This window comes from Melanotaenia boesemani, chromosome 6 (genome assembly GCF_017639745.1).
Source record: "Melanotaenia boesemani isolate fMelBoe1 chromosome 6, fMelBoe1.pri, whole genome shotgun sequence".
Taxonomy (NCBI): Eukaryota; Metazoa; Chordata; class Actinopteri; order Atheriniformes; family Melanotaeniidae; genus Melanotaenia; species Melanotaenia boesemani.
This window is the reverse complement of record NC_055687.1, coordinates 33,720,549-33,743,954: the sequence shown is the minus strand read 5'-3', so window position 1 is coordinate 33,743,954 and position 23,406 is coordinate 33,720,549. Positions and strand designations below refer to the sequence as shown.

At 38.9% G+C, this 23,406-nt stretch overlaps 1 long non-coding RNA gene across 3 annotated transcripts in view; it reads right to left on the bottom strand.

The window, feature by feature from the left end:
* Positions 1-2,406: 2,406 nt before the first annotated feature.
* Positions 2,407-23,406, bottom strand: part of LOC121642434 — a 190,544-nt gene continuing 169,544 nt past the window's right edge. For 2 of the 3 annotated variants that reach the window (XR_006010880.1, XR_006010882.1), the window contains exon 4: positions 15,951-16,535. This is a non-coding gene — a long non-coding RNA (uncharacterized LOC121642434). Of the gene's footprint in view, positions 2,680-15,950; positions 16,536-23,406 lie in introns of those variants that run through there. The other variant, XR_006010881.1, reaches the window with a different exon arrangement.

Genomic DNA, 23,406 nt, shown 5'->3' with positions numbered 1-23,406 from the left:
TCTGTCTAAGTGGTTTGTGTGTCTTTAAGTGGTCTAAAAGCAGGCACCCCAGTTTCTGCTGTGTCTGCAGCTCCTTCATAGTCAATCTGCCTTCTTCTTACCTCTTTGATTAATGAAATTATTGCAGTGCCATATTTTTTTCAGTTTCTGACAATGGAATTATTGGGACTCTATAGGACTGTTTCTCAAATGAGGGTACACAAGACTCCAGGGGATACGTGAGGAAATAAAACAATAAAAACAAAAATAGTGTGATTTTAAAATGTATAACGACCATGTAATATCAATATTTCCAAATGTAAGTTTATTAACAAAAACTTTGTTCAGTATTTAGTTGAATTTATTGAAAAAGAAAAAAAACAAGAAAACACACACACAAAAAAAAAACAAAAAAAAAAAAACAACCTCAGTACCAAGATTTTTGACACATTCTGGAACAACCTGAGAATCAACCTGCCAATCACATATCACCGAATAAAACATGGTTGAAGCGTTGCAGCAATGTTGCTGAAAACACAGAGTGAAGAGCCAAAGAAAAGAACAGGAAGTAGAGCTGGAAAAATTCTCTTAGTATTTAGGTGAAAGTGTTTTATTGGGATTTATGTGCATGAACTGCAGTCCACCCAAACCATTTTGAAAGACCAGCTAAGAGTTGCACAAAGCTAGCACATCTCCAGCAGCACCCAGCATGCCTGTCATGTTGGTAAGCCACCTAAGGAGGAAACTGCCTGCATCCAGGTCAACAGAAGACACAGTGTGAAAAGTCTCCACCACATCATCAAAAGTGGAGACTTCTTCTGTAATGTCTCTGCTCGTGGTTGAGGCCAAAAAAAGCATTCATCACCACTGAAGACCCATTCCTGCTGCTGTTGATGTTCTGGCAAAGACCATGATGGACAAAAACACAGAAAAACCGAAAATATTCCCTTTGTCTGAATAAACAGTTTGCTGCAGGAATTTGAGTAAAGTTACTGGAAAACCTGGGAGACTCATTTTCACTCCAGCGGGAGGATACATTAATAGCAACGACATTTATGAACACGTCCTATTCTGCAAAAGTTTGGAGAGAACAAGTTTACCATGAACTTAGTCACGAAGTACTGACAGTCACCATGTTTGAAACAAATACTTTTAAAATGTTTGGAATTTAAAAGGCTTTCACTAAGGCTTTGGAGTACTCAGCAGATCTCTGACAGTCTCTGCACAATTCTGCTTATTGAGCCATTCATTTGAGTCACATGTGTTGCAGAAGGGGAAGATGGAATACCTGCAGAACAGTGGGCCTTGAGGACCAGATTTGGGGATCCCTGGACTACAGGACACAATGCATATATAGGAGTCAAAGACCTGGTTCTGATCTATTCTGTGGAGAAAGACGGATTTGTGATTTTACTTTTTTAGTAAAATGTGTAATTGTTATGATAACTGAATAGTCTATTATCAGCCAATCTGCTGCAGTAATTCTTGTGGTTGATACCCAGTCATGTGACAAACTGTTAAACACTGTGAAATCAGTCTTATTTAGAAAAATTCCACCATATATCATGACTGTTATATTTCTAAGGCTAGCAAGAAAAATCTAGGAAATACAGTGTGAGAGTGACCTGCAGGTGACCTTGTACAACTTGCTCCTCTTCTTCTCCAGAATGAGCTCCAGTTAGAATCTGCATGTCTGAATTAATGCAGTTTCCCACCTTCTTCTGTGAAGAGTCACATCAAAGCGCCTCTCCATTCAGAAACAATGGCAGAGTGATCTATAAAACCAGAGTCTCAATGCTAATTTTTGTGTATCAGAAAAAGAAAACACTATGGTCATGTTGCGCTTGGCCCCATGCTGATGCATACATTAAAAATCCATCATTGTGTAGTGAAAGGAATGTTATGACTAACACGACAGCAGCTTGTTCATCACTTCTTCTCTGGCAGGAATGTCAATAGCGACTGACACCTACGAGCTCCACCGCCCTGCTGCTCCGCATCCTATTTTACGCTCGTACATTACTTCCAAGAATCTCCCCTCCTCTTTTCTCTCATTTCCATCTCTCTCTCTCTCTCTTCTTCCATCATCTCCATCCATCCATCTCCTGTCGAAACCTCTCAGCGGGGCTCGGGCTGTTATATGCGAGGCATACTTGGGCTGTGGCGTCAGTTTGAAAATGAGGCTCGTTTGCATTTAAACAGTCTGCTCTCTGGGCAGTTGGTAAACTCGATGAGAGGAGGTTTGGGGTGGGTGGCGGAGAAAGCAAAGGGAATAACTGCAGGAGAGAGAGAGGAGAGCGAAGGAGGGAGTGTGGAGAACACTGGCTAATATAAATTCATTATGTAAATCCGCCGCTCAAACAAATTGACAGGCGGGTATTACACCCGAGAGGAGCTGAATCAAGAGCATGAAAGCATTAGCTCCACTCACCCTTGACCTCCAACCTTGACCTGTTCACCGGAGTGTGCCTGTTATGCATACTAACCACTGAGGTGGGGCTGGCCGGATGGAAACATCACAACACATTTTGTTTTCTTACAGTGGTAGCTGGAGACAAAATCCTCCATTCTACAACAGTGCAGGAATGTAGACTATGCTGAAAGGAAAACATCGAACAGGAGTGTTTTCTCACTGAACCAGACGCCGCTGCTGGAGAGTTTTCTTACAATATCTGAAGAAGTTTATATGAATTCCCAACCCTGGAAGCAAATAAAACAATCAGCACTTACAGAAATAAGTGAACTTGATATGCAGCCAGGTAAAAGTTACAGCTTTCCTGAAACTTCACAATGTAAAACAGATATTCTGAAAGCCTTCAGATGAAAAAAAGAAGATGGGGTTAACGGAAAGTACGGCTCCAGTGAGGCTACGGCAGCTGAAGATGTCATCGCATCAGAAACATCACCACATGATCCAGTAAGACAAAAACCCGCCACCCACTGAACCAATCAGATGATGACTTCTACTGTGAAGCCATATGAAAAATTACACACAGCTTATTGTTCTAAAGTCATTTTTCATGCTCATAACCTGAGCTTCTAAACACAGGGTGATGTCTTTATGAATGAGTGCAACAAAACGTGTTTCAAAGCAAATTTGAAAGTTTAATTATACAAGTTTTGATAATGTGGAAAATGATTTAAAGTTGTAGTCTTAATAGTATGGGAATGTATATGAGAAAGATAAAAAGTTTACTTAAAGGTGGAATTTAAACATAAACAGACATATTTAGATCCATGCCTGCTTGTTCCAATGCAGGCTGCAGTTAGACCAAAGGCAGGATACACTCTGGACCGGTCGCCAGTCCATTGCAGGGCCACCGCTCTGAGACAAACAGCCTCTGACACTTACTCCGAGGGAGAATGTAGAAACACAGCCTACCTTAACAAGCATGTTTTTGGGCTGTAGGATGAAGCCAGAACCCATGTATGCATTGGCAGAACATGCAACTTCACACGGAACAGTACATCAGGTAGAGCTAGCCTATCCTACTTCTAATTAATGTAATACATTAATGTGGGAGTAAAACATCCAGCAGAAGGTCCATCCACAAGTTAGTAGCTTTTGAATTCAGATTTGGAATATTTAAGCTCAAAATGCCGACTCCTAACACATACCAGTGACCGCAACCACCAATAATATTAAAGAAACACAAACTTGTCTTTAGTAAATATTTTGGAGAAATACAGCAGACCACCTACTTTATAAAATACTTCACCATTCTCTAACAATCTTCTGTGTTAAACCCTCATAAATATCCAAAAGCTATTCAGCAGATACTTCATTCACCTCTGCCTGATCGCCTCTTTCTGACTCCACAGGGGGGTTTGTCTTCAGAGTTCACCATATGGAAGGAAGACGGTCTGAGCTGTCACCGTTAAGCAATGGTGTGACGAGGCTGGCGGCAGTTACAGTTTTTAGGATCTGCAGCTGCTGTCAGCCTAACCTGGCACCTGGCAGGCAGACTTAAGGCCAGACACGCCTCAAAGAAGTTAGACACACTTCAAAGACGGAGAGCTTAGACAGAGAGGGACAAAGAGAGAATGAAAGACAGCGGCATAAAAGGAAGAACTATAGAGAGCAAAAGTGAGAAGAGGAGCAAAACGAATGAGGGAGGTCCTAATTAGTGTTCATCCACTGCTTTCACTAGTGCTCTGTATGTTGTGTCTGCTCACAGTAAATTCTTTATCCACTCAGACACCAGCCCGAGGAACTGGACACCTCCACTAATCTGAATCTTAATAAGCTTGAAATCCCTCCCTCTCTCTCTCTCTCTCTCTCTCTCTCTCTTTCTAAAATGCACACAAAGATGTTCTTGTTTATTATATTTAAGATGACATAATCAATGTTTATGAAGCTTAATGGTGGAGAAGACAGGAAACTGAACCTGTAAACCTACTGCAAATACAGCACCAGTCAGAAGTTTGGACACACTTTCTCATTAAATCCTACAGGAAAGTGTGTCCAAACTTTTGACTGGTGGTGTAAATGCTGAGCTAATAAAAAAATCTAATAAAAAATATATATCTCTTGAAAAATGGGAGCAAATGTGCTGATTAGTACAAAAACATAAGGCAGACTTAAATATCAGACTTGCTGCAGAGTCTGCAGCAGAACTTCAGGCTATACTGATTTAACATGAGTCCATCAGTAAGAGTCTTTACCTTCATTCTTAAATATTACTCTGGCCGCTGCTGTGGCAGATCAATTTCATGCATATTAACAATTTCCCAGGACTCTGATCACTTCTGTCATATTAAAATAGTCTATATTGAAGATGACAATGCCACACAACCTTTATGCAGTATGAGCAGAGAGAACGTTTACAGCTTTTACAGATGTGTGACAAAACATCAACTTACAGTTGGGGCAACTACATCTGCCAGAGGCAGTGGGGCCAAATTTAACTCCACAAGAACCAGATTCAGGGAGGGCGGCCATCTGCCTCAACCGGTTGGGGGTGGAGAGGGCAGAAAGAAGGGTGAAGTAAAAAATGCCAGCATATTCTGGTTCAGGTAATGCAACTCATCATATCTTCGATCCTGCTAACACCACTTTTGGTAATTCTGATAACTTTGGTTCATTCAGTTTAATTTATTATGGTAAAAAGTGTTTTTTTTTTGTTTTGTTTTTTTTACTGATTTATGAATATACTTAAATTTCTTAAATCTGTGCACCTAGATGAGTCAGCATAATTGAACAGGGTTGTACAATGTGTAGTTACCGCCTGAAAACACTAGATCCAACTATTAACCCTTTCATGCTGCATGTATCATATTTGATACAGTTTCTGCGACCTCTTGCATCATTTCTTTTTTACATTTTCTTAAAGGGCCAAATAAAGCCTTCAGATAAAAAAATAAAATCTTCTCCTCATTTCTTCTTAAGAGATGCTTTAAAGGGTTAAAACCATCTTTAAGGCAAAGAATACTGATTTTTTTTTAAATAATGTTATTACTGTTGTTATTTTTTTTTTCCCCCCTCTCTCTCTCTTTAATTCTCTGTACTACCTACGGCAGTAGCGGTAGTTGCTTGGCCCTTCTAATCCATTGAAAAAAATCAGGAAAATAAAAAAAATAACATGTTTGATTAGTAATTTTATTTCCACAAAGAAGAAACCTTTCAGTTGGTGTGATCAAAGAAAAGGACAAGAAAACTGAAGAGCTTGAAAAAAAGAGTAGATGATTTGGAGCAGTACCCAAGGATGGGACAACCTGTCGTATCTATGCACAGACCGCAGCAGCTGACAAGGAGGGTGAGGATGCACCAAGAGGTGAATTATGCACACTTGAGCAGCAAGTCAAGAACTTCTTCAGCAGCAAAGATATTCTTATAGACAGTCAAAATATAGCTGTTTGCCACACTTTACCCCAAATATGAGACAGAAGGCCCAACAGGTCCAACATCATCATTTGATTTGTGAGTAAAAAATACAAACATGACCCGTTAAAGCAGGCAAAAATGAAAAAAAGAAGGGCACAGGGGTTTATGTAAACGAGCATCTGACTAAGAGAAATTGTAAAATTGCAAGACAAGCTAGAATTCTGAAAAAGGAAAAGCGGATTCAAGACACTTGGACCCGGAATTGCAAAATAATGTTCCAACTAAATGGAAGACCAGAACAGGCTAGACTGACATTCCAGAGCTGGATCAATACCAGTGAAAATGACGAATAACACGGTGAAGAGGATGAAAGATGAAAGAAAGATGAAAGATGGTCTTCAACAATTTCAGAGACTTGCTTAAGTGATGAAAAAGACCTGCAGGATGGATTAGAGGGCTATGAAATGTTTTGGTAAAACAGGGATGTTGCCCTGGTTGTGATGTCTGCTTTTAAATGCAAAGATATTGTGGAAATCACCACTGTTATTGATACCTTAATGGAATCTATAACAACTGAAATTAAAGTTGAAAGATCCAAAAACATATTAATTAGTCACACGTGAAGGACGCCTGTTAGACCCGCGCCTAGCTCTGCCACGGACACACCCACTCCTGCCATGCATCATCGCAGCCAATCTCCAGAATACTAACCAATCACACCTGTAATCAAATACTCCAGCTCCCTACTCATTCCTCGTCGGACCTCGTTTCCATACTGATGGACTTTCCCTACTTACCCCTTCCCAGTCCCGACTCCTCTGACTGATCTCCGGACTCTAGTTCGTTTTCCTGGCTTCGTAAGTTCCGTAAGCTTCTCTGTGAAAAAACTGTGCTGGAATAAATCCTGGAACCTTCTGATCTGTCTCTGTAGGTCCTTCAAAACAACACCAACGTCATGTACTGTTCAACTGATAAAGAAGATTACTGAATTATATGAAAAACATAATAATAGGACTACTTTGGTTTGTGGTGACTTCAGCATTGCTTTAGTGAAGTCTGGAGATCACATGAAAACTGCAGAGTTTGTTAAATTATGTTAAGTTTTAATCCATTAATTGTACAACCCAGAAGAATAACCAAGATGCTGCAACACTGATAATATTTTTACAAATGTAATTGATGTGAAAACAGTTAGTGGATTATTAGTGATCAGTGGAAGTGATCTTTTGCCTGTTTTTTTCTGTGTTAGAAATGAAAAAAACACACAGTCTAGTAGTTTAGTCAGAACAAAATCACCAGAGGCAGTTATGGCCCTCAAGGCAGACCTTATAAATCATGATTAGCAGGAAGTCTATGTAGACCATACCAATTAATCATATGATGCATTTTTGTTATTTCATGACCGCCATTGCCCATTGAAAGAATAACGACATAATCCAAAAAAGAAGGAAAAACCATGGTTTACAGAAGGGTTGGAAAAAGCTTTAAAAAGAAAAATAAGCTCTATCACACAGAGAACAAAGGATACGGAGGACAAGTACAAAAAAAATATAAAAACAAATTGACAGCTATTATGAGATCAATTGCTGCTAAAACACAAAAATAAGATTAAGGACACCTGAAGAGTGCTTCATGGTATGACAAAAAGCTGTAGTAAAATGATTTTCCAACATATTTTGTGAATAATAACAATTCAGTTATTGAAAATATTGAGAAAATTGCTAATAAGTTTAAATGTTTTGTTGTTGTTGTTATTGTGGACTTAAACCTGGGATGGACTGGTGACCCGTCCAGGCTGTTCCCTGCCTCTCTTCTGCTAAATGCTGGGTTAGGCTCCAGCTGCGCCGCAACCCTTCATTGGACAATGTGGTATAGATAATGAATGGATGCAGGCTTAAACCTAGCAAGAGAAATTAGTTTTGTAGACCATAAGTTTGATTTTGCATTCAACTGTAACAATTCAATGTTCCTTGGTGGAGTTTGTGAGAGAGATGTATTAGAAGTGGTTCAAAAGCTTAAGATTACAGATGCTAATACAATTTTATGTCACTTATAAAGGAAGTAATGGACTGTGTCCTCACACCATTTACTTATACTGTATATATATAATAATATAAATCCTTTCAAACAGGTATTTTTCCTGATTTGATGAAAATGGCTACGGAGGTCCCAATATACAACAATGGTGACAAACATATTGTAACAAGTTACAGACCTTTGTCTTTCCTACCTCAGTTTTTAGAAATACTTGAAAAATTGTTTGTAAATTGGATGGTTTTATAGAAAAATACGAGTTACTGAGTGACCATCAATATGGATTTAGGAGTAACTTTTTGAATTGTGTAAAGCTTTTGGCACAATTTATCTTTTCAAATTTCTGCAGAAATTAGAGTGCTATGGCACAAAAGGTGTTACACTAAATTTGAAAAGAAGTTATTTAATATTAAATTTCAGTATGTTAGATTTAATTATACTGTGTCACTTTTTAGAAAAATAACTTGTGGTGTTCCACAAGGTTCTGTAATTGGACCTAAGTTATTTATGTTTTATTTGAATGATACTGGTACAGGATTTAATAATTTGAAATGTATTACATTTGCGGATGACACAAATTTATTTTGTTCATGACCAGATATTAAAGAAGTGTTGATTACAGTAGAAAAGGAGTTAAAGCTGGTTTGATGTCAAAAAGTTATCATTAATGAAAATAAAACAAAATTTATGGCGTCTGGTGGTGTAAAAGCAAATTGTGAAATTCCATTAGTCTTAAATGGAGTTGAAATTGAACGATTATATTAAACTAAATATTTGGGAGTAATTTTAAATCATAAATTCAGTTGGAAGTCACATATAAAATACATAAAACTATTGTTTACAAAACAAGTGATTTTTTTAAAATAAGAAATGTCTGTGTATATTGTTTGTTCGCTTATAATGCCATACATGTCATACTGTGTCGAGGTTTGGGGAAATACATACAGAACACTGATTCTATCATTAAACTCCAGAAAAGAGCCATCAGAATAATAAATAAAGCTTCCTATTATTAAACCACTTATAGATTATTTATAGTCCTGCACCCTAAAATGGGTTGATTAAGAAGAATAATTTAGAGTAGGTCTTATGTTTTATTTTATTAAATTTTTTTATTTTTTCTCCTTCTCTTTGTATTGCTGATATTCTGGGTTATTTTATGGATTGTACAGGATAGGTAATAATGGCTTCAGCCTTTTCCTTTTTCTGTTCCAGACCTTGTAAAAAGATTTTTTTTTCTTAAAAAAAAAAAAAAAAAAAAAAAATATATATATATATATATATATATATATATATATATATATATATATATATATATATATATGAATGAATGAAACACAGGACACACTTGCCAGGTCTATGTGCAAACTTAACTGTGATTTTATGTAGTGAACAAAGTCCATTTGGAAGTTTGTAAGATAAGTTAACCTTTCTCAATGCACAGCTTATCATTAACTACTTGTTTTCTTGAAACTTTAAACACATAAGAGATTTCACCTTCAGCTTCTGATAAAGCAAAAGTTAATAAATAGAAAGTAAATGACGCTATTAAAGCCAAACTGTGTAACCTTTGCTAAGCAGAAGCCATAAGCAGCTAATATAAAAAGATAAGGAGGATGAAGGTTAATTTCTCAAGATGGAAAGTTTTGTTTAAAGGCCATATATAAAGAAAAAAAACTTTTTCTGTCCTTGAGAGCGTACTTAGATCTTTAGAATGACTACCTACTCAAAAACTTTTAAAATATGTCTGGTTTGACAATATGTTGTTCAGTGAATCATTTATAATTAAAGCAGCTGGAACAGGAGGTCAGCATGGATTTATCCAGCCTCCTCATCTTAATTTTTACCCACACATTTGGCATAATACTGGATTTATTGTATCTTAGTATTAAATCAACCTCAAAATCAATTTATTTTTCACCTCTGTAGATCGGATGTAAAAACTGGAAATATAAACTTTCTCCATATTTGCCCTCTTGCTTTGCAGTTAACATCAATTCTCATCAGTAGTTATAACATTCACTTAACATGAGATATAAATGAGCTGATAATGTCCAACCAGAGCTTTGTCTGTTAATTAGATCAAGTACAGCAAATGAACAGCTTTAACATCAACTCTGTAATCTACTTCTCTGGGAAGTGACTTAAAATGTGAAAGTTAGGGTTCATAAACTTTAGAGAGTAGAGCCATGTTCCCAACAAGGAAATCCAACTTCTTGGTGGTTTTTTGGAGTCAAATTTGAAGATTCTGGATTTCCTGAAGGCAACATCACAGAAGGCAGTGGAATTAACCTTGACTGCTCTGAAAAAGGGTTGCAGTCTCATTTAAGAAGGGACTGTGGCTTTTCCTCCTCACCGTAAAAAATGTTGTGTTAACTTAAAAACTTAAGGCAACCAGCTACAAAGCTTTTCAAGTAAATTCAACCAAGGGGTTCTGGTGGTGTATGTGATCTAAATTAAGATGATAGCTCAAAGTAGAATCTTAAATCTAACAAACTTCCAGGTCAAAGAACAGTTTGTTAACTAATAAAAGTGATTGTGGCTTTACCGCCTGTGATGATGCTGCATTGGAAATGTTAAATTCTCAATATACGACTTTAAGTGGGTATTTGGATCTTACAGATTTCCTGGGCTGCACTGTGGTGTGGTGGTTAGCACTTTTAATCCACTGTAAGAAGACTCCTAGTTCAAGCCTCGGCTGTTCAGAGTAGAGAGTGAATGCTGTATGTGTAACTAGCATTGAATTGTAAATGAATAAATAAATAATACCAAAATATGTCTCATTCAAAAGGACAAAGTTCCTTTAAGGGATGCTTGATATATATAATGATGGATCCATTAAATTTAGATACAGTAATGCATCTGTACACACCACTAGAACTTTTAGCTGCAGTTTTGATTTGAGGCTTTAACAATTTCTACTCCATCATCTCAAACCACAATACAAACTACTCTCCCAGGAACAAAAGCAAATAATCAAATGTCTGACTAGAAGGTGAACACGGTGGAACAGATTCTTAGCACAGATTTGTAAGTTCACTACATATGATTATATTATAGTCTACAATTCAATAACTGTTATCTTGTTTCTGATACTTCATAAAATGCAAGAGTGAAAAGGAGGCAAAGGTTTGATGCTCTTCTTCCAATATAGCAGTGACTTTCTTTCAGATTGAAAAGCCATGCCGTCAAAAGACAAGAAATGCTGCAGTGTCAAGAAAAAAAGTGAAGTTCTAAGTGGAACACAACAGCGCCGTCTAAGGCACTCAAGACAGCGTGGAATGACCTGGTAGTCAATATTGAGCCTTCACAGTTATGAATCTCCAACACAAACGGAATCAATCGGCCAGCCTTTAGGCTTGCTGGATATTATTGAAGCACTATTCTCACTGGATTTGGATCAATGGTTAAGCTAGAGTTGACCATCGATCCGAATCATGCTCTTGTCTCCTTCCCTGTCCACTCCTTATTCTTCAACAGGGTCCAACGAGACAGGTGAGAAAAGCCTGGCTGAAGGGAAATGGCAGCATTCACCCTGTGATCTGCAACAGAACACACTACAAAAAATATTCTCCCTGAAGGTTTTCCATGGGCAAAACGGTGCTTCAGATAGCAGTTAGTGAGTCAATTACTGAGTTATTCCCATGACAATTAGAGACTCCTTTAACAGTCTTCATTGTCTTTATGTAGTACTGTCTTGGTGCTTCAAAACCCAACTAAATTTAGGACAAAATATCCAGGCGTTATGACAGAGAAGGTTCTGCCAGGTTCTCTCAGATCAGTCGTTCATGTGATATTATCATCAAACTGTATCTTGACTATTTAAAAGTAAACTTAGATGGTTTAGGACTGACCACGGTGGATAGATTCCCCTGTTTAAACCCTTCAAACTCCAGGCCATTTTATGCTATTCTTGATCTGCCTATGTTTTTATATATAAAATGCATGCAGAACCTCAACCCCTTTTTATCCCAGTCAACATTCAAACATGATGTTTTGAGGACAGTCTCAGTTCTCAGATCATGAGCCTAAAATTATCTAAAGTGAAAGTATTAATGGATTTAGCAGCATAAAGATCAACCAGAACAAGAAAACAATTTATTAACAGTACATTGTAGAAATAACACACAGATCAACTGTGACCAAGCTTTTTCTCGTCTGCAAGGTCTTGGCTTTCAGGAGAAATATTATTGGCACTGAAACAAACACAGCATAAACTTTTTACATATTTACACTTTTTCCTGACTTAGTTATTTATGGTACTATTTACCTGCTATCCTCACAAAACCAACTCCAAATCAGCTGCTTTTTGGTGCCACCTTATGTTTACAATGTCTTTGTGGCTTTTTTGCAGCCATAGAGGAGAGTTATTCTGTTCTTGACAGACATATATAAAACTTTCTGCTCACTAGTTGATCTTTAGCTGCTCCTGATTGGACATTACCATCAGTTTAAGCGTAGTGGAAAGTTTACCAGGAAGTGGATTCCTCATAATTTACGGGTCAAAATAGAGGTCTCTTATCAACATAGTAGTGAGAGCGATATTTTTACAGAGCAGGGATCACCAACTCTGGACCTCTTGGGTCAGTGTACTACAGGTTTTTGATGTTTCTCTGATGCAACACACCTGAAAAATGAGTTGCAGAACTTGACAACACGCTGTTGGAGAACCATTTCAACCAGGTGTGTTACAGCAGGGAAACACTGAAAACCCACAGGAAACTAGCCCAATTGGCGATCCTTGATATAGTCTCAGAATAAATACTACAATAAATACTATATTTTGTAGCTGGATTTTAAACCTCCAGGATGAGATATAAATGACTGAAAAACAAAGCTTTCCATCACAATTTAGCCCTCAGAGTTACACACTGAGAAACCGTTGGCATTATAAGTGAAAGCTTGGGATGCTAGCGATATAGCAGAGTTTTAAGGGTTAATGTAAAGTTGAAACCAATAAAAACAGAGAGCACCACTGGGATGTGGTCAAACGGGAGATTGTCATCATTGATGCGCAGCTGACAAATCTGCAGCAACTGTGTGATGCTGTCATGTCAAACGCTGTCAATCATCTTTTTTTTATCTGTCCATCAGCTATGTTTTTAAAACTGGTACTTTTAGGTTAAATCTCCTTTTATTTGTATGCTAAACTAATAAAACAGCTGAGAGTAGTTGTGAGGGAGGAGAACACAGGAATGAGTAGAGGAGATGACGGAAGGAGAGGGAGAAGAGGAGAGAAGGAGGTGCAGGGAGTGAGATGTGGGGCGTCAGGCTGCAGTGTGTCTAGACGGTATTCATGATCCATCTGTCTGCCACTGCCACGGCAACAGCCAGCGGCAGCAACAGGATGGCAAACTCCATTACCACAGAAACATTTTCTATGTCCCTCTCCTTTCCCTTCCTGCCTTTCTCTGTCTCATCCCTCTCTCTTTCTGTCTATCCACTTCTCATGCTGCTGTTTAGCCCCCGTCTCCTTTCCCAGTCCTTTTTTTTTGTCTCTCCCTCTGAGCCTGTCTGCACTTTTTTTCAGTCCCCTGCCGGTCTTTTTTTGGCAATCTCTCCCTTTTCTTTCTGTTTCTCTCTGCTTCCATCAATCCCTCGCTCCCACCGTGTCTCTCAGGCATCACCAGAAAATGTGCACTGGCTCAGAAAATTACAATCATTGTACAGCTTTCCCATAACACCAGCCGCAGACACTTACATTAACATTCGCCCTAGACAGCTAAATATTTTAAGTACCCAGCTCAGGATTCTATCCATTGGAAATGAGGCTCGCTACAACCCCACCCCCCCACCAAAAAAAAGTTTTCTCCCTGTGCTTTGTGAAGCACTACAGAGGTAGACAGAGAGAGAGAGAGAGAGAGAGAGAGAGAGAGAGAGAGAAAATAAGTGAGATGAATTCACAAAACAACAAGGTTGGAGAGGTGAAAAGCATTTGAGGGATGGAGGTGAGAGGCGGGGGAGTGAATGAAGGAGGGTGAGATGAGAGGATGAGATGGAGGAGAAGGTAAGGAGCCCACCACATATACACACACAAACACAAAAATGCTCATACACACTCTGAGCCAAGGATGAAAGTGCTGCTGTAAAAAGTTTTCCCTCTCTTCCTAAAAGTTGTTGAAAGAGAACGCCGCCACACATCAAAGTGGCCTGGCAGACAGCCATCGGAGCCCATTGGTGTCCTTCACCCTCTCCTTCCCTCTCTGCATCCCTCCCTCTGCATCCCTATCTTTGAATCTTTACCTCCATCTCCCCCTCTCTCTCCTCCTCTGTGTTTCCATTGATCCTGACAAGTGGAGGGAACACTCTCATCTCACTCCCTGGACAGTTGTGCTCAGCAGTCTGGGGGATGGGGGTGGGTGGAAGGAGGTGGCTAGTGCTGGAGTGGTGGAGAGGTGGTGCTCATGAAAGCTTGATTCAAGACAAACCTACATGCATATGTCGAAAGGTGTAGAAACTGGAACTTAATGAACGAAAAATCCTGTAAACAGTAACTGCAACAGTAATTCTTCTCAGTTAATATATTTTTTTACAAAATGGCAATCTTCTAATAGCAACGGCAATCTCAGCAATCAAAATGACAAATGTACCAGAGAGTTAAACTAGAGATGCAGAACAGAGGCTGTCAGCAAGAAGGGACAGACTCTACTTCTAGAAGAAAAGCCTTTAGCGTCTGTACTAAGATGTTACATCTTCTATAAATCTGCTGTGGAAAGTTCAACCTGCTAAGTGGCTATCTGTTTGGGAAGAAGCATCTGAGCCAGAGACTTAAAGAAGAAACTGAACAAACTGCAGGAGTCTGGTTTTGTGCTGGGGATAACTCTGGGGGGTGCTGCTGGAGCTGATTGTTCAGAGAGGAATGCTGCACAAGGTGATGAACATGATTGAAAATTTTGACAACCTTCTGCACAACACAGTTCAGTCAGAGGCTTCTTCATTTCCACTGCAACACAGAAGGATCCAGGAAATCATTCCTGCCAGCAGCCATCTCTCATGGAATAATGAACTACTATTACAACAAGATGATAATTTCCCCTTAGGAAAATAATATTCTTTTAATGGGGCGGCTGTAGCTCAGGAGGAAGAGCAGTCGTCTTTCGACCAGAAGGTAGGCGGATTGATTCCAGGCTTCCACTGACTACATGCCGGAGTGTCCTTGGGCAAGACCCTTAACCCCACGTTGCCTATCGGGGTGTGAATGTGCGTGTGTGAATGGGTGAATGTGACAAGAAGTGTAAAGCGCTTTGAGTGGTCAAAACTGACTGGAAAAGCGCTGTATAAGTACAAGTCCATTCCAAGTCCAATTTAATTTAAAGGTACAGTGTGCAAGAATTACTGACATCTAGTGGCACCAAGAATTACTCAAGGAGAAGATGAGACACACAACAAAGAAGAAAACTCGTTCATCTATTGGTTAATGCAGAACAACTTCTGTTTCTAGTACATAACAGAGAAACATGGAGTTGCATTGATCCTAGCGATCAGATCAGAATTCTATCAGAACTTTTACCGAATTCTTCCATTTCTGTCCGCGAGACATTTCTCCTGTCCTGAGCTGATGCACAGACGCGTGTATGTTTTGGTTGTTATTGGTTTGGTTTGTTTTCTAGTCCACTTCCCGTATTTGGTCCACTAGAAACAGATCAAGACCTGTATGTGGACGAGTCCACTTCTTTGATTTGAATCAGAATTAGTTTGCACATTCACAATACCCTAAACACAGCTGACTTTCCGAGCAAGCGGACTACGATTCGAATCAAAAAGGCTGATGTGAATGCACCCTAACTATGTTCAGTTTCAATGAGGCACCAGATGTAGTCCACTAGGTTGGATTTTGAGTGATAGCAGGCTGTATCAAAGTCAGAAAAGAAATTAAGGATAAAAATATGACATCAACTTCCCTCATCTGAGATAAATTGGGAAGTAATACCAATTTTAAAAAAGGTGAAAACAACCACGAGACAACTGGGCAACCAGTTCAAGGCTTTAACAGTTTGTAATTTACTCATGTCTTGCACCTTTGCATTGAAGTTTATATAACCATTTCTTTAAGAAAGGGGTGCATGCTAGGCTCTGAGAACTTCCAGAATGCAAATGACCAACAGCCTTACATTAGTCCTGAAGGCATCTTTTGCAAAAACAAGCAAAGCACTGGAACAGCTGCTGCTCAGGAAATGCAAATTAATCCAGACATTTATAAAATTGAGTAAAACAACAATGCTTGCAAGCATTTTAGACTCAAATCCTTCAGAAATCACTGCCCTCTGTCTAAAGGAATGGAAACCATCTCAGAATACAATCTCGTCTATGCTTTTAGAGAAGCAGGTGACCTTCACAAGGTCAATGAAAAGCAGCACATTTCAAGTCTGGTAAAATGTGGTATACACTGCATGAAAAGTTCTCCATGAACACCAGAAAGTATCCTCATTTTATCTGCTCAGTGAAGACTGTAAAGAGGGGGATGAAGGAAGAATGAAAAGCAGGTATAGTGTACTTTGCTGGTGTGAGATGACACACAGAGAAGAACGGAGGTGTAACTGCATCCTGCAGCACTCACAGCTGAAGATGCCCGGTGGAGGGTGCTGGGTGACCACGGGGCAGTTCTCCTCATCGCTGTTGTCCCCACAGTTATTCAGCTGGTTGCAGATCAGCGAGCCCAGACGCAAGCAATTCCCATTGGTGCAGTGGAACTTGCACTCTGTACAAACAGGGAATGAGGGGAGGGGGGAGGCAAGAAGATAGGAAACATTTATAAGCACAACTGTTCCAAACATTTTGTTCTGTGAGCAGGGCGAAGCCCGAGCATCGAGGCTGATGCTGCATTTAGCATCCAAACAGAACAAAATGTTCTGCTTATTTAGGGTCCTGAAGTCATCGCTGTCTTTGAACAACTATAACTGAATTTCTCTGCAGCAGAGACGCTGAAATGTTTAAAACAATTAAATAACGGAGAATCTGAAAAACACCATTTTGATACAAAACGTTTACAAAAGTACACCCACCCACCCACACACACACACACACACACACACAAAGCAGTGTTGCTGCACTTCATGCAGGCATGTTTTAAAAAGCTCCGAAAAACTGCAAAATGCTCATGACTGTTATTTGAAATTCTGCCTGTTATCTGCTCCTCCGAATGTGCAAGGTTACCTGTAAACTCAAACACAAAGCAGAGTTAATGTGTTGTGTTCACACAAAAAACAAGGTCAGATAAAAAAAGAGAAAGAAAAAAACAGCAATCAAATAAACACCTCTTTCAAACAAGCCTTTGATGTGCTGCAGCCCAAAACCATAATGTGCTCCTGTCACGGTTATTACCAAAATGCTTTCCCTCTAAATACTAATATGTCTGATTAGCACTATCTGTTGAATGGAAAACCTCAAACCCATGAATGTGTGTGTAAATAATCATGCAAAACTTTAATCATAATAAGGGAGAATAGCAACAAGAAAGTGTTTGATGCACTGGAAAGCAAGGCCGTGTTAGAGTGGCCTCCAGCGTGATGTGTGTGGTGAAGGGAAGCCACGACTCCAACACGTCAAAAGCTCCACAGAGAGGAGCAGAAATATGAACCTTGAATGATTACGAGTCAATATGCGGTCATGGAAACAAAAAATGAAAGAAGAGCTTAAGAGGAAGGCAAAGTTTGCTTGTATTTATAATGCATGGATGTGTAGATGGCAGTCAATAGTATGCTCCTTTTATTAGATAGAGCGGAAATATCAGCTGAAATACTTTAAAGGGGGACATTTATCTGTACTTGTTGCTATATTTCGTCTCTAAACCTTTCACATTCTTCTGTTTGATGTAAGATTTTTACATAAATGCAGAGAAGAAATGAAAATGAAAATTTATTATAAAATGGCAACAAAGACTTTATAGAAGAAACATCAACTAATCAATTTAATATTAATTTCTATGAGAAAAGAAAAGAATAATCACAAAATATTCTTAAAACATGAACACAAGGAAAGGACATTGTCATTAAATAATTATGTATTTAGATCTTTACTGGCCCCTTCATTCAGTCAACCTTGCTTATACTGGGTTGAACTCCCTCTTTGCCCCAGGACTGTCTAAATTCTTGATGAGAACGCTCTTCTTCATTGGCTTCCAATGAATAGAATTTAAATTTATTCTCCTCAAATGTAAAGCCCTTAGTGACCAAACTAGCCTCCATTGTTAGCCTGAAAGATGTCCAGTTTTCCCAACAGAGCACTTCACGCTCAGACTGCAGCTTCCTTGTTGTTCCTAATGTTTAAGTTTATGTTTTATCTACAAAGACAACGTTATTGTCATTAACTTGTGGTTCTTTTTTCTTTCTCTATCCCTGGTTTAGAGTTATGATTATTTTTTTGTTTTCTTTTCTTTCTTTTTTTTAATGATCATAATTATAATCAGGACATATCTGAAGTTACAAATTTTACCGCCTCCTGAACCGCGACATGTTTTACAGTGTTGTTGACGATGTATTAACAGGAACACACACTGCTGTGGGCCACAACAACGGCAAAAACAAACAAACAAACAAGCTCTGCCATTAGTCGTTAACAGCTGTAACTTTAGCCGTACCAACTTATTCCGTCGTCTGTCCACACACATACATGATGCATGAGGCCCCTTAACTTCCAGCCAATCACAGATAAGACACATCCTTCACCGCACTGATTGAGCTTTTGACATGTTCAATGACATTCTGTAAATGTCACTACTCCAGTAACAGAACATTTTACCTCAGCTGAGCTGATTCTGTAACCACAGTAACAAACTTAACATGATGGTTACATGTAACATGTCACAGTCTGTCTATAGAAACATCAACTTTATTTCTATGTCGATCCAGAGAAATAATACAAAATTAATATATTGATACTGTATTAATAATTATTAGTAACATAGGCGATTAGAGCCTGTCCCACCCACCAATCTTCTGGTGGTCTCTTCTGTTTGATTTTACTTCAAACTCAAGTTTGACAGACAAGGTGCTCAGACTTTACACTGATCTTTCTTTCCTTTTTTTTTATAATTGTTTTCATCATTTTATTTTGATTTTATTTATCTATGAAATGTTTGGTGGCATTGTTAATGCAAAAGTTTTTCTTTTTTTTTTTTTTTTAACTTTATTGTTGTGCCCTAAACACAACAAAGAAGTTGTGCTTAGGGCACCCACATGGCTGGCAGTGGCAGCGGCCCTGCCTAATGTGCTCTTGCCGTTTTTCTAACTTTAATCCTGTTTCCAATTAAGACTTCTGACATGTTGTGGAAACTGAACAATAGTCATAGCATGTGGATGTGTGTGTGAATTTCTTCTCCCATTGTAGTTTTTAATTTGCACACTAGGTGCACTTAATTTTCTACAGGGCTGCTAAAAACCCTCGGACCACATAGCCTCAAGTGAAAGCAGAAAATCTCAGTGGTGAATAAGCTCCAATCCATCACTGCCAACATAATCATAATGTAATATGTAATTAAAACTCATACAGACTTTAAGAAATAATAACAGCGTGGTAGAGGCATGCTCACCTCATGTCATCTCCATGGATATGTTTTTACCTACTTCTTTCTTCTCAGTGCAAAAAAACCCCCCAAAAAACAAAACAAAAATATGTTTTTCTCAGACTCTTTAAGCACACAGAAGAAAAACAACCTCCACTATTTAGCAAAACAAAAAAGGTGTCAGAACAGGGATGGGTAATAAAGCATTGGGAGAAGTGGACAGGATGGATGAGCAGAGAGTGGCTTGCACTCATTAAATGTTTTTCTAGAAAAATGGTAAATTAAAGCTCAATATCAGCTGGCAGGAGTTGCAGTAAACTCAAATTCTAACAGGGCTCCAGACTAACTTTTTTTTACAAGGAACACAGCGGCCCCTAACTTAAATTTTTAGGAGCGCAAGCAGAAAATTTAGGGGCGCACACTGAAATCACCTTGCATAGCAAATATTCACATTTCCTCTCATTTTCACTGTATTAGTGATAAATACTTGAACAATAAATTCAGAAATTACAATGTTTACAATTCACATTTTATTGTGCAGCAGTTGACATAAAAAAAAAAAATCTTACTGGCTGCACCAATACAAAACTAGTAGACATAGAACTTGTCAAATCAAATCAAATCAGATTTGATTTGATTTTCACTTTGTAGTCGAAGCACAATGGCAACTTCGTCCCCATCATCCCCCCACAGGACATGGTATGACTGGTTCATGTAGTTCCTGGTAATAAACAGCTTCAGAGACTGATACTCCTCTCCAGCCACTGTTCCCGACTCCTCAGTAAGAAAAGCTGCTATTGGCTGTCCTACAAGTCACTAGAAGTCGCTAAATAGCATAATCAGCCTGGTACATATAGCTGTAATGGATGCTGCCATAAAGAGGGATGTAGTGGGAAAGGCAAAAATTGATAAAAAGACAATCTAAAAATGTTTAGAACAGCAAAATAAATAAAATAAAATAATAATTCTGTCAATATTTTCTTTTTTTTTAGTTCAGTTTTTTAAGTGTATTTTGGTTTTTAATTAAGAGTCTGGAACATTTCACAACACTTTAAACTTTTTAAATATTTTTGTCCACACTCTCCATTAATAGACATTACTCTGACGGTAAGCCAGCGCAGGATCCTCCAGCAGCAGTTTTGTACGTTTCATTTTCAGCCTGGTCATGAAACAGAGGTGAACGTCGTCTGCTCTGAATACAGCTGGGAGCTCCTCAGTCGACGGGAGGGGTCTGCACAGCACCGCTACTCATTGACAAGAGTAAACTACATTCATTCAAGTCAGTCTTCAAAAGTCTCCAATAATACCAGAAAAAGTCGCTAGATTTGTCGTTAGTCGCTTAAAAAAAAAAGCCGCAAGAGGGGTCTGAAAACTCGCTAAATATAGCGACGAAGTTGCTAAGTTGGCAACACTGAGGAATAATAAATTCCCCCAAGACCCGCCTCTTTCCACACATAAGCCAATCACAGTGCTCGTTCGTCCCCGCTCACACGCACATTAGTATTTGTCTCCTTGTCTCGTATTGAAGTTAGTTTGAGTCGGCAAACCAGCAGCTAATTTGTGCATTACTGTAAACTACTGGGCTGAAGAGGGAAGCAGAAGTTTGTTAGTGACAAATTTAATTCAGTTATGACTGATACAAGAAAAAGACCGTCAAATGTATTGGGCTCCATTGCGCGAGTAGATGAAAAATTCACTCAAACTGTCTCACATTTTAGTTGCAAAATGCGACCATTTGGTCGCAGTCTGGAGCCCTGTCTGAATTCTTTGTTGTTTAGTAGCAAACTGTTCAGGTAGGCAGTGGCTAGGGCGGTAGAGCTGGTCGTCTGCTTCTTCCCAGTCAATCTGTCATTGTGTCCTCGAGCACGACAATTAAGCCACCAGTGTCAACATCGTAGTGATACTACCAGTGATGGTTGGAGAAGTGATTGGCTCAGTTTGGCTGCCACGTTTCCACCAGTCTGCCTCACGGCATCTGTGGCTACATAGCTTACCTCCACCAATGTGGACTAAATGAATAATCAATTCAATGTAAAGTGCTCTGATGCCTTGAGAAGCCATGACTTTATAACGGGTGGCCTGGGATTCATATATTTCTACCAATGTCACCAGACGGGCTCTGCATGTAACTTTAAAGTAAATCTGTAAATCTGCCGGGCTCACTGAAGGACATATTCTCAGATGTGGTGGGCCAAGAACAAAATCCCAGAGTTGTGTTTTTAGCTGAGTATTTTATTTGGTAGTGACTTCAAAAACCTGAATGTATGAAGAACATTTAAATGAAAGTATTTTCCTTGAATTGCTCCCTTCAAAGTCTTGATTGAAGTGTCTTACTTGCTGTATTTTACAGAAAAATCAATGCTACCAAACAATTGTGCTTCTCCTTTTGCTTCTAAAAGGTAATAAAATGTAATTAGTTTAGTTACAAAATTTCCTCTGAAAACATCAAATGAAACAAAAAAACATCCATATTTAGTCTCACAAATGGGTTAAGCTTCATTTCTGGACTGTACGTGAGACTGAGAGAATTGGATGTATTTACACGATTCCTACTGAAAAATTCAAATACACGATGTCTTTGTCTCAGTAACAAATCAGCTTTGACACCTGTGCCAAACTCATTACTTAATGTGATTGCACAGGTCTATTTTGGTATTGTAATCATGTTTCAGCCAGATTCTTCACATCTCACTTCTTTATTCTCTGATTGTCTATAGATGAGAGATGAAAGCATGGGAGAAAAAAAACTTTTTAAGCTAATTCATTAATGTTAGGAGGAGAGGGAGCTGTTTTGTCTTTGATGTAGTTAATGAACCCCAACAAACTTCAGCAGCTCATACCTATGATGTATGGTGCAGAGTGGAACAAACACCTTGCAGGCCTTCCGATTCGCCCGGCTGCCAGCGAGCGGCCTAATGACACTGCACATTTTCTCCTCTTCCTCCCATAACAAGAACAGCTTGTTCTGCTCTTGTCTAGACAGCGGCGGAAGGAGGAGGGGCAGGAACAGAGATCTGATTCAAAGAACAGACCAGCATGACCGTATTTTGGAAAAAGCCCTCTCCCCCTTTTTTTTGGAGTGGCAATTAGTGAAGCCTTAGCGACTTGCCCAGCCTTCCTCACTGTCTTTCATTTTGTCTCAGCTATTACTCTTATCATCTGTCTAACCTCCTCTTTCAGTCTCATCTTCCCTTATGCCAATCCCAATCTCTATTACTCTCCTACTCTCCCATCTAGTCTGTTCCATCTCGTCTTCTAGCCCTCCGTCCACCCTCTCACAGTGTGCCATCACATTTACTCTCCCATCTTCTAGCTATCTGTCTCCGTCGATGCTCTCTCCCCTTTCCTCTTCTTTCACATCTTCTTAGGCAATGCTGCTGTAAAGATGCCCCACAAATCTCTGAATTGAAAGCTAATTCCACAACAAATGTGAAACAACAGTTAACCTGACCCCTCATCTCATCAAACAAAAAAAGCAGGTTAAAACACAAAGGTTTACAAAGCTCTTCTGTATCAAGAAGGCTGAAGAAATGAGCAGGAGGAAAACAAAAACACAGAGGACATCTACTGCATGTGGCAGCTTAAATGAGAGGTCACAGTACAGTGACTTTAACCAGAAATATCTTGGTTTATTAGAAAATCAATCTCTGTTGCTTTGTTATTTGTTCTTGATATGAAACCTTGACAGCTTAAACTTCACTAGCAGTACTGAGGTTGTCTTTTGAAATGCGTCGTTTCTGTTTAATCTTCCTCTTTCACTCATTATATCAATCACAGTGACTCACAAGAACTCGCTGCATTTTCAGAGCACCTTTCAGAATTATAGAAATTAAAGGGTTCTGTAGCAAAATGAAAGCAACTGTCTTTCTGATTGCAAGAAAGACTTAAAAGTACAGGATTTTCTTGATTAAATGATCATCTTCTGCCTATGTATTCCTCTATGCATTTCAATTCTATGTCAAAGACTCTTAGGTGAAATGAGAAAGTATGCCAGCCAAACAAAACTATTGTTTGACCTCTTAAAGCCCATTATAGCCTAACAGTAAATCACATGCTGTGCAGCTAAATA